Genomic DNA, 12,198 nt, shown 5'->3' on the forward strand with positions numbered 1-12,198 from the left:
ATCTAAATTAGAGTTGGTTCTTTTTTTAAGGGGGATGGGAGGAAACTAAAAATAGTCACTGAAGCCAGGATATATTACACCAACTGCTTTTGCCTCTGGTGGTTACTGGAGTTTCCTTTGTTGTCTTGTTTGATTGTTTCATTTATATGGCAGGTTAGACAGCAACAGACTTCTGTTATTGCCTTTTCTCAGTGGTGGATTTTTTAGGCTCAGATCCCCCTAAGGCAGCCACTCCCCATCCGCAGCTGGTGACAAGAGGTGCTGTTGCTCTCAGTACTTACACCTACTGGAGAAAGATCAACAGAGATGCTATTAAGTGACATAGAGTGTCTCCATTTTTAACTGTTTAGGCCTTTGTTGAGAGACACAGGGAAGGAGAAAAAATGAGAGAAGGAGACTTAGAAAGGATGAGAGAGATAGAACATTGAACAAGTTGCATCTTCCAGATTCTTTATGAATTACTTTTGCAGATGTGAGATTGCATTTTTCTTTGTTCCTGCCTTCCCACCACCAGCTTCCACCCTCTCCTTTAAAAATTTTCTGTTTTTTCCTATTTTTTCAATAGTCAGAAATAATTTCTTAAATCAAACGGTAATAGAAGTGTGTTAAAGTGGAGAAGACAATTTTTAGGGAACATGGTTTTCACAATAGACTGAGAGTATGAGGATCAGTAATTCAGCACTTGGGGCTATTTTTTAAAGTTCTCCCAGGAAACTTTAGGTCATTAGCTACTTTCTAACTTTCCATTACTCTTTCGGCTAATGTGGCCACAGAACATCATCCTTGGCATAAAACTGGGAATGGGGAGATTTATGGAGGAAAAGGAAGTGAAACTTTGTGAAATTAAACAGATTAGATGGCTCTGGTAATACTTAAGGCAATAAATTAGCACTGCGAATTGAGAGGAGACCCTAAAAAATCTTGGTCATTAGGAGAGGGTTTCTGCCCTCTTATCTTGTCTCCTTCAGGCATCTCAGCTACCCCTTTATTTCCTTTTAGTTCATAGAGCAGAGAGCCAGGGGAAGGACCCTCCAGGTATTCACTGTTAAATTATGTGGTCTGTTTATTTTTCATTAAGGGCATAAAACACCAGGTAAGGAAATGTAAGGTTAAGGACATCACCTAATCTTCAGAGGAACTTTAAGACCAAGACGTCCTTGAACGCTTTCTATGTGCATACACTGAAGTCTACAATACCACATGCCAAAAGAAAAATAAAGAATTTTAAGAATGTGTTTTTTAAAAGGAAGGTGACCCTGGAGCCAGGTACCTGATTTTAAAACCATAACTGAGAAGACCTACTAAAGGAGATTACAAGAGAAAAACTGGAGACTTTCTCTCATAATAATAATGCAAGACTCCAGGTGCCTAAGAGCCCACATTAATTCCTAAATAAGATCAAAGAGGCTGAGGTAGTCAGAGATGGCCTGCTTGTGGTGATCTTATAACTGGGAATTGAAAAATGAGTAGGATTTAGATAATTGTTATAGATAGAAGGCATTTTAAAATTTTCCCTTCCTTTCATAACCACAAACTTAGGAGTTAACCTTGGCTTTATCTTTTAGAAAATGCCCTGAGTTCTAGCTTTTTTCTCATTTGAATAAACCAGATGAATTTCAATAAATATATTGAACTTATCCTATGAACAAAAATAGTGAATACATGATGATGTCATAACATAGAACATTAGCAGGGAAAAGGCCTTCGACATTCTGTGACTTCAGTCTCATTTCTCGATCAGTCTGTAATGGATGTTGCAGTATTTTAAAACTGTAAAACACATTCATGGAAACATATAATCTTGAGAAAAATATAACCATGAGTAATTTATAAACCATTGTATTGATTTTGCATGGAATAGAATAGGGGCTTTTCTTCCCCATGAGGCATTTTATTTGTAAATATGTATTACATCTCTAGAAAAAGAATCCCAGGATTTTCCCACCTGTGTTTTTGACTTGCTTCTTCATGGTCCATGATGCCAGCTGTCGTTGTCAGTACAATGAAACCAAACTGGTGGGATGGAAGCAGATTATTCTGCCATTTTTCTAGATTTTTATGTTGGACATCAAATCTGGGGCTGATCACTCCACACTTGTGTGGCCTGCCTGTGAGGTTCACGACAATTTTCACAGCTCTGTGATCATCAATGATTTCAAATTCGCCAATGTTATCATGCTTCATCATCACAGTTAGAAACAGGATGATGACTTTGGAGCATGGCCTAATAAACACCTAGCGTTTGCCTCTCTTTTCAGCATTGTTGATGCTCTGGAGAGCAACAGCCAGGATGTCCATGTGCACCATTGTGACGGTGTAGAAAGATGGCAGAAAGAGAACACAGGGACATTTTAAAATAAAATCTATTTCATTCTGAGACAAAATAGGATTCAAAATTATATAATGAAGTACTTCTAATATAATAATAGTATTTATTACACACAGAAGTAAATTTTCACTTTTTCCCATTTAACAAATATATACAACTTAACTTACTATTTAATCATGTAAGAAAGAGCATTATTTATGTACAAATAAATTTTTTAATGTGTTGAATTTGAGAGGTATTCTTTGTGTTAAAATATGGATCAAGAATTAACTATGTTTTATAGCATCAGAATCTTAAAAAACACTATAATCACATATTATTTGGAATTATTGAACTTCACACAAATTATTATTTTTTAAACTTTCGTTCTGCTTCTAAGGACAAGATAAGAGAAATCTGGGGGCTGCTATTTACATTGTGTCTCTACAAATAATGCATTTGGGTATGGGTAGTCTTTATTTGCAACAAATGAACAGCCAAATTGGCCATAATCGTTGCTATATTTCCCATATTCATTTGGAAGGACTGAAGACACAGTAACTTATTTTAAGAACCCTGATCACATCAGTACACCAGACAGGTTCTGAGGTGCCTTTGTGGAAAGCCAGCACAGTGTGATGCTTAGGAGAGGGACCCTGGAGCCAGGAACCTTAATTTAAACCCACCTTCCCTGTTTCCTTGCCTTCCTACCATGCAGCTTTCTAATTCTGTGACCTTTCTGCGCCTCAGGTTCCTCATCTGTAGAATGGGGATAACAACAGTGTCCATCCCATAAAATTGTTAGGGATATTGAATGAAATAGTATTTTAAGGCAATTAGAGCAGCACCTAGCACATAATACCTTCTATAGCATTATTAAATAATCATTTATATTCTCATTAACTCCAATTAAAATTAAAACATCAGTGTTTTTATGTCCATTACTTGTATAAATTATGCCCTGATTTCCAAGAGTAAGATGATTCTAAAATGTATAATGATTACAATTACAATGTTTTTGTTTTTGTTTTTTCTGCTAGATGTCCAAACCCCGAGTGGCTGAATCACATGCATGATTATAGAATCTATCAGCCAGCGTGCAGATTCTGTCCTTATTTACATATGTTCAAGTTCCTTCTACTTTAAGGGAAACTATTTAGATAATTATTTTTTAGTTAAAATTGAAACTGACATCATTACCACCTTATAAAACAGAACCTTCCTGGAACATCTTTACAAATTCCATAATTTGGTAAAGTGACCAACAGCATCTCTAGGTTTGAAGGCAGCTCCTAGAATTTTGGAAAGCCTGATATGATTTTGGCTCAATATAGGGAAACATTTTCCATTCCTTGTGAGCTTATATACTCTGAGGCTTCCCTGTATAGCTGTACAGGCTAGATACTGCACATCTCTAGGGCTCCTCAGCCATTTTCTAAGTGAATGCTGCCACCAGAATTGTGTAACTGAGCAGCCTGAACACAGCAGTCCCCAAAGGATCCCCTAGGCCACTAGGACCCACCTTGTCTTTCTGTCACATGCCAATCCTCCTTCCAATACTGGGAGGTAGCGATCATATTATTCCAAGTCTTCTCTTTTCCAAGTTAAACATCATAACTTTCATCAGTCCTACTTCATATGGCATGATTCCAAATCCTAAATTTGTTCATTCAACAAACATTTGCTAGGTCCCTACACTGTGTCGGGTGGTGATGCCCAGATGAATAAAGCGCCACCGCTGCCCTCAAAGTCCGTGTGGTCCATGCCCTAGCCTGGTGATATCCCCTTTATTTGCCTAGGATAAAACAACATGTTTGGTTGATGAAGTCTGAATTGCATCTAGCTTTCTCAATTGCCACAGCATACTGCCAAGCTTGCTCAGTGCCAAAACTCACATAGCCTATGCTTAGCCATATCTTTCGCTTCCTAGGCTTTTGCAGTTTGGTTTGCAAAGCTTTACAGTTTTTCCTGCTGAGTTTTATTTTCAACAATTTAGACTACCAAGCCCCAGTTATCAACAATTTTTATACATTTAATATGTTTGCTTTTATTCCAAATGATGTGGCATTTAGTTATCAAATAAAAATGTTGAGCAACAGGAGTCTATGATGGAGCCCTGCCATATTTACTCACATACAATCAGTGGTCCTCAAGTATGTCCACAAGGCTCTCATAAGGAGCTTTTGCAAATGTTTCCCCAAAGTCCCGCTTCTATGTCAATTACATTTCCCTAATTATTGGTCTAAGGATCCTCTCAAAGGAAAAACTGAAGATGGAAGGAATTGCTTGTTTTTGGTGACCCTATGTTGGTTCTTAATGGTTGCTACTACATTCTCCAGGGATTGTTAAACCAGCCTTTCACTTATAAAAATATCTGATTATTTGAGGGTGGAGAGAAGAATACTAGAATTAAGAGCCTTGGTAATGTGTTTGGAACATCTTCCTTTATTCCTCTTAGAAATCAGCCTGGCAACTCCAAATTCTCAGTTTGTCTGTCATCTCTCTAGCTTTCTCAAGATTTCTCCAAGATCAAGGATTACAGTTCAGCCATTTCAATTGCAAATCCCTTCTGCAGAACTAAAGGTCAGGGTAGAACTCTCTAAAGCTGACAGGAAACATCCCTTGCCTCAGACAAGATCATCCTAATTAATAATAATCACAATAATATTGTGCTCTGCATTTTATCCAGGGACACCTGAACAGCAGAATGCTTTATGAACATTATTTAATTAAGTCTTATGACAGTCCCGTGAGGGGAACTGGGAAACTGAGAGATTGGCTTAATCTCTGCATAGGTAAGGAGACCTGTCAGGAGGAGCAGGGCAAACATGCAGGAAGAGACAGGCTGGGAGGTTAAGCGGAGAATGGGGATTGATAGCAGATGTGCATTTAAACCTTTCTAACCAGCTATGCACCTGGAGGAAATATCTACATCTGAATCCTTCTGAGGTGCTCCTGTGGAGTTTTATGTATGTCACTCCAAAATAATAGCAATATTCTATGTAATTCAGTGATTTTAAATTCACTAAAGCAAATGCTTGTTAAACAATGTTTGCATTTTCTCTCTCTTTTGCTGTCCTCCCTCCCTCTCTGTGGCCGCCTCTCTGGGGCTCAAATTTGTCAGCCACAAGACTGACTGAAATACAAGTAAGTAAAGCAAATGACCACATTCATTGTCCATGACAAACCCAAACCATATTCCATCACATCCCTGTGGTCTGGAGCCTCAAGATCTGGCCTGGAGGAAGCTATTTCAGTGTCATCAAGGGCCATTCCATTCTTGTCCCGGAGGGACATATGACACCCGGTATACTGCATGGACACGGGCTGGTCTGCCCTACAAAACTAGATTATTTAAAGGACTCCCCTAAACACCTAAGATAAAAACAGAATAAACAGTCCAATCTTTTTGGGAAACTTCCTTGAGAAACAAAGTGTGTGTGATATTGGATAATGACAAAAAATAATAATTTGCTACACTTGACTATACTTGACTTAAATATAATATATGGAGACTATTTTTTTTTGTCATGGGAACTTTTGAACTAAAACTATTACCTTCCTGAGAAGTACTTGGTAAGCTAAATTGTCTAACTTAGCATACAACAACAAAATCAAGGTGTGTTGAATTGAATTAAAATAAGTTTAATGAAATTCTCTTTCCCAACTGAGTTTTCTTCCCTGGCACTTCACCATCTCCTAGCACTTCTAGCACTCACACCTTTGAGAAGTCTTGTAACGTGGTTCCCTGGTTGTGGTTCTCTTCTGTATCCACACCTCACACTTACATCTCTGTGGACACAATGATGTACAAGAGGAGAGCAGAGAAAGGAATAACTGGTTATTGAGATAAGCATCAACAAATGATCATTTAGATTACTGCATAGTCTGTGTCAGACGTAAGCCTGGGATGTCATCACCTGCACTTTGTGGGAAATTGCCATAATTCTCATTTTCACATTGCACCATGGAAGGAAGTCAGCAGGCATTACTGGGCTCAGCACATTTAAAACAGCTCACACCTATTTTTCTGTTATGAATTCCTCATATACATATTCGAACATGGAGAGAAAAAATATATATACATTTAAATATATATTTTAAGACATATATACATATGCATATATATGTATACACATGCATATATATATACACACGCAGACACCATATATATTCTCACCTCATCCATTCACTAGCAACACAGATTGCTTCAGAGAGGAGGAAATGAAATGCTATTTTTGGAGAAAAGACTGATCTTTCACACAGATTGTCCAGAAAATGACCCAGCCTGCCACCCATTCAGACCTCAAGGCATCTAAGTGCTGCTTTGTTCCAATGCTTACATCTATTCAAAGTTCATACTCCAAGATTAAATGAACCTCCCTGAACCAAAAGAAAAGGCTTCACTGGCATTGCTGCTGATGCCATTCTCCCTGTGTCCGCCGTATAGGAGAGAAAGAATGAGCCTAGGCTTTTCAAAACGGGCTGCCCAATTATATTTTTAAAAAGATGTTTTGCTGACATCTAGAGGCATTTGGGTAATAACACTTATTAATAATGATTCTTCCCACTTATAGGGCATCTTGTGTCGCGTGATCCCTCAGCTCTTTACACACATTAATTAATTACGCATCACAGCACCCCTGTGAGGTAGAGTAGGTAAGCATTATTATGTGCAAAGGATTTATTGATTTTTCAAAGCAATATATAGCTGAGGCACAGAGGGGAAAACCATAGGAGCATGAATTAAGGAAGGAAAAAATAAAAGACATACAATGAATGTAAAAGAAAACAAATAAAAGTAAAAATTACCCCACTGAGCTCTTTAGAAAGGAATGATTACTTCACAAGTTCTGAGGGCCTGAACGTTAACTAATTTGGTTGTTAGCAACTTATGCAAAGGCACATAGGAAATTGGAGGGAGATAGTCATCGGTAAAATTTCCAAGTCTTCTTTTGCAATCCTGTTGACAGTGCTCCCAGCTCTTGGTGCTCCTGCAGTCTGGGAAATCTCAGTAGTCACTGAGGAGCTGTGACATCAGGATGGCCCTTAAATTTACGATGGAGGCATATTACATGTTTATGGCAGGGGTGGGGATGAGATGCGGATGGGGTGTGTAGTAAAGGAGGGGGAGAAGGATAGCCAAGTTTCTATGCAAAAATATGTTTGGAGGCTGTGGAATTTAAAGTATGTCACTGAGTACAGCAATATAAATTGACTATCATTTTGAATTCTTCTAGTCTTGTTTTATGGTAGTGGCTCAGCTGCTCTTTTTTAAAGTAGTAACTATGCTAAGTTCTTATTTTAGGCATAGTTCTTATTTATTTTCATGGAGCTAACACTTCTGGGGCTTACTATTTATTTCTAAACTGAAAGGTAATATTCTACTTAAAAAGAAGAGTGTCATAAAATCACTAGCTTGCAGACACCAAGACATGATTAAAAACTCAAGAAATGCATTATATTCTTTCTATAAGTTATTGTAATGCTGAGTTTTTATGGGGATAACAATAAGTTGCCTTTCAAACAACTTATTTTGCTCAAAACTTTTATATTCATTGGGTTTGAAAAAATGTGACAAGAAAGTAAAGTGAACATAGATGGGCAGACATGGCTCCCAGAGATTTGGAAGAGGCTTATCTTCTAGAGTTGGCACGAAAAAATAAAATTACAACTTTGCCCTCACCTTCCCATTCACTATTACTCCTCCTCCTCATTCCCAGGCCCATCGAAATATGAGTTTATCACCATAAACACTTACAACTTCGTTGTGTCTTCATTGAAAATTAAACATGCAACGGAGGCTCAAAATTAGAGAAAAGGCCATGCTGAGGAAACAGGGCCAGTTATGATGGCCAACTCCTGGAGTGCTTTTCCGGGTAGGGTCTCCTCTCCTACTCTCTACTAATGATGCTTTTGCTTGTGTGTTTCACTTCATACCACCATACTGACAGAAAGTCTGCTGATCTAGATGTATTTGGGTAAAAGCTATTCTTTTTTTCTCTATTTCATATATGTCTGTGCTATTAGTCATTCACTCCTCAAAACAAAGGACTTGGATCAATTTTCCCCCATACTTGAAGCTTGGACCAGATATCCTGAGACAGAGGAAATTTTGTTTGAGATAGAGGTGAGGTAAGTCATTTTGAATCATGGGTCACTCAGGGGAGAGGCCAGGCCCCAGTGTTACATAATACTAGGCTTAAGGCCTTTGGGACTTGGAAGGAGGGCTACTGATTCGATGGAAAAAGATGTGCACAGGAAGCGATGGGGAAGGTACCAGATCCAACAATCAATTTCAAAATGTTGCCTGGTCATGTCTCAGGGACTCTGAAGGGGAGAAGAAACTCATTCCTCTTCCTCTTCCTCTTGCTCCTTCTTTTCCTCCTGCTCTCCCTTCTGTCCTTGGCTTGTCCTGCTGAACCCAGACATCACATCTTTGCCACAACTCAACTCTGCTTTGGATTGAGGATTCCTCAGGATCTCAACCAGGATCCCGAGCACTGTTAATAATCTTGTTTCTCAGGGAAAATGTTTTAAAGTTCCAAATCATGGTATAAAAAGACAATTTTGAAAACTGCCCACTTCAAAAATTGGATACTGCTTCATCCTCAAACAGGTAGTGGTAAAATAGCCAAGGAATCACATACCAATCCATAAGGTAGTAGGTTTCTTTTTGTTTCAGTACCTGGCTCAGTTCATGAGTATTGCAATTTATGCATTCTATAATTCAAGATAATTTACCTTCAGGTTTCCTATGTACTGTACTCTCTTTTACTACAAACAGATATGCCACCACTTACCTAAGATGACAACAGTATATACCAGGTGAATGTTAACAGATATGTATTTCACTCTTTATAGTTATGTGCCTCCTGGGTGAAGAGCAAGCTGGAGAGTTAAAACATTGTCATGCACTAGTAATATGTTCCCATTTGCAAAGAAGCTAGTGGTAGGAAAGAACATGTGTGGGTTCTAAAAATTAAGGGATTTGCAAAAAGACTTTTACTTTTAGGACTTTCAGGCTTGGAGGGTCATTTTCAGTTCTGTGTTATTTTATGAAAGTTTATTTAATAAAACATTTGGATCTAGTGGGATCTAAACAGAGGTTTAAAAGGATTTTTTGCTGCTTGGATTCATCTGCAGTTCGAGGGTTATGTAGGGAAAGAGTTAGGAGACACAGAGTGGCGATGTGTTGTTGATTCCACATGTGCGTCAGTGTTGAATGCAGACATCAGCAAGATTTCCTCCTCATCACTGCTGCCTCTTGCTAAATGTGGGACCCCCACTTTGTTTTTGTGATCACAGCTACACCCAGTTGATTCACTTACCTGACCCTGAGTAAGTACTAGTTTCTGGTTCAAACGATTAGGAGACCTTCTTAATGTATGTGTCTCTCCTTTACCCAAAGCCCTTTAATTATTTCATATCTCAACAGAGAAAAGTCAAAGTCCTCATCATGGTTGCCATGGTTCTACCTGGTCTGTCCCCCTTACCTTCTGACCTCAGCTCCTACACTCTCCATCATTCACGCCACAGAACTCCTTGCCATGCCGTAAGCACTTGAGAAGCACCCCTGCAGTGTCTTTGCACTTGCTGTGTCTTCTCTGATTCCCTGGATAGCTACAGGGCTCGATCCCTCACTTACTTCAGGTCTTGACCTAAGTGTCACCTTCTCTGAGAGGTCTTCCCTTGCCTTCACCTAATTGTTCAATATTCCTTTTCATTCCCAAAGCCAGGATGCTTTCTATCACCCAGTCCTACTTTATTTTTCTTCTTGACACTCTTACAAACCTAATAGTGTTTATATTTTACCCCTTTATCTTGTTAATCATTGGTATCCCCCAAAGTAGAATGAAAGTTTATAAGGTCAGGAATTGTTGCATTGTTCACTGCTGTATCCCCAGGACCTAGAACAGCATCTGGCACTTAGTAGGTGCTTAATAAATATGTGTTGAGTGAATCTTGAGGAAAGGTCTGGGGATCATTGTAGAAATTGTTCATAGAGATCTGATGCATTAATGAGGGAGCACCGGGCAATAAGTTTAAGCATAGGGAGAAATTAACTTTCTTTAAAGTGGCCAGTTGAACAAATTGAAATCACAGACCAAATTATGCCATCAAGCCTTTAATGAAACTGCCACCAGTTCATTTAAGGCCGCCTAGATGATTTCAAAAGCAATGTGGCAGAGTGTGTCTATTTCAGAGTGATAAATGCATGTTCAACTGCTAATGTTTCTTTCAGAAATCTTGCATAGCTTCAGTAAAGCTAATTTATAAACCTTAACTACTGTAGCTAATTTAACTCGCTAATTTTAGACATTGTGTTGAATTAAAATCTGTGTTTTATTGTGTATCATTTTGTCTACCGCTAACATTAATATGCATTTTGTAATGTGGAACTACGAATGTTTTAAATACATATTTAGGCTTTTGGAAGCATTTGTGTTAACTAGATTTTTTTTTTCTTTCATGCATTTTAGCGGATGTCTTGCCAGATCATACATCATTAGACCAAGTTTTACATGCTTAAGACCTGCATGTAAATACTAGACTAGACTAGGTAAGTCTAGTATCCTTCTTGACTTTTGAAAGTACCTTCCACTTTTGAAAGTCAGGAAGGATACTAGACTGAAGGGCTAATAAGAATTCAGTAAATTCTTCTTTTCCTTTATCTCCCCTCATTGGAATGGCAAAAAAAAAAAAAAAAAAAAAAAATGTGGTTTGGAGAAATATACTGGTATAGTCAATTGACATCTACATGCGACCCTCAGACGAATGAGATGAGAGCACTAAAGGGGCTGTGTTACCAAATACAAATTTTAAAAAGGTGTCATTGGCAAACTTAGCTGTCTGTGAACATTTTTGAGGAGCTGGGTATATTTTATAATTCTTATTTCTAAGAGAATTTAAATTTTATTAACACCTATAACCCTATCTATGCGGAGAACATGTTTTACATTTTTCACCTATGTTCTTTCTCCCTTACAAGCTTCTCAAATTCAGGTCAGAAATTTGTCTATATTTCTCAGTGTTTTACACATGTATATATTTTTATGTATTTTGTAGATTTATTGGGATTATATATATATAATACTGGGATTTTATATATGCATATAATCCATATATATAATCCCAATAAATCTATATGATATATATACACACATTATATATAAAGACATAGATATACTCACATCACTACAAGACTACTATATCCCCAGAGCAGACTGTTATGTTTCAAGCTGTTTCTACAACTCTTAAACTACCTACTTCTTCATGGAAGGGCAATATCTTTTCACAATTTATTTCCCCCAACTGTGAGACTGCATGTATGCATTTGATGCTTATTAATAATAAGGACTTGTACTATATTATCCATAGTCACAAAAGACTCTTAGACCAAGTTTTGGAAAAGAGTAGCTCTGTTATTTGCAGGGAACCATAGTTCTCCATTTTTAAAATGCAAGAAGGAAAAAGAGTGACATTCCCCCCTCCACTTCTCTTAAGCATACTTGACATTTCCTTTGAGTTAATATCTATAAAGAATCTTGAGGGACTGCTCCAAGTTTTGGTAAAGTAATGATGACATAAAAGGAAAAAATACTAATAAATAAAAGATATGGTTCACAATAGACTTTGCTGGAAGACAGGAGTTGTGCAAAGAGCATGAATTTTGGTCAGATAAGCATGGACTTAAATCTTACATCTGCTATTGACAAACTGTGTCATCTTTGCAGAGCTAACACTTAAGACCACTTTTTGAACTAAGTTCTAGCATACCTATTTTATAGATGAAGAAACAAGTACTCAGAGTTTACAAAAGAAAAATATGTAAGTAAAGTGCGTAACACACAGTAGAAGCTTGGTAAATGTTAACTCTCTCAAAATAA

At 37.7% G+C, this 12,198-nt stretch overlaps 1 pseudogene; it reads right to left on the reverse strand.

The window, feature by feature from the left end:
* Window positions 1-305: 305 nt before the first annotated feature.
* On the reverse strand, window positions 306-4,812 carry LOC116275292 (annotated as a pseudogene).
* Between the last annotated feature and the right edge of the window lie 7,386 nt (window positions 4,813-12,198).

Source organism: Papio anubis, chromosome 6 (assembly GCF_008728515.1).
Source record: "Papio anubis isolate 15944 chromosome 6, Panubis1.0, whole genome shotgun sequence".
Lineage (NCBI taxonomy): Eukaryota > Metazoa > Chordata > Mammalia > Primates > Cercopithecidae > Papio > Papio anubis.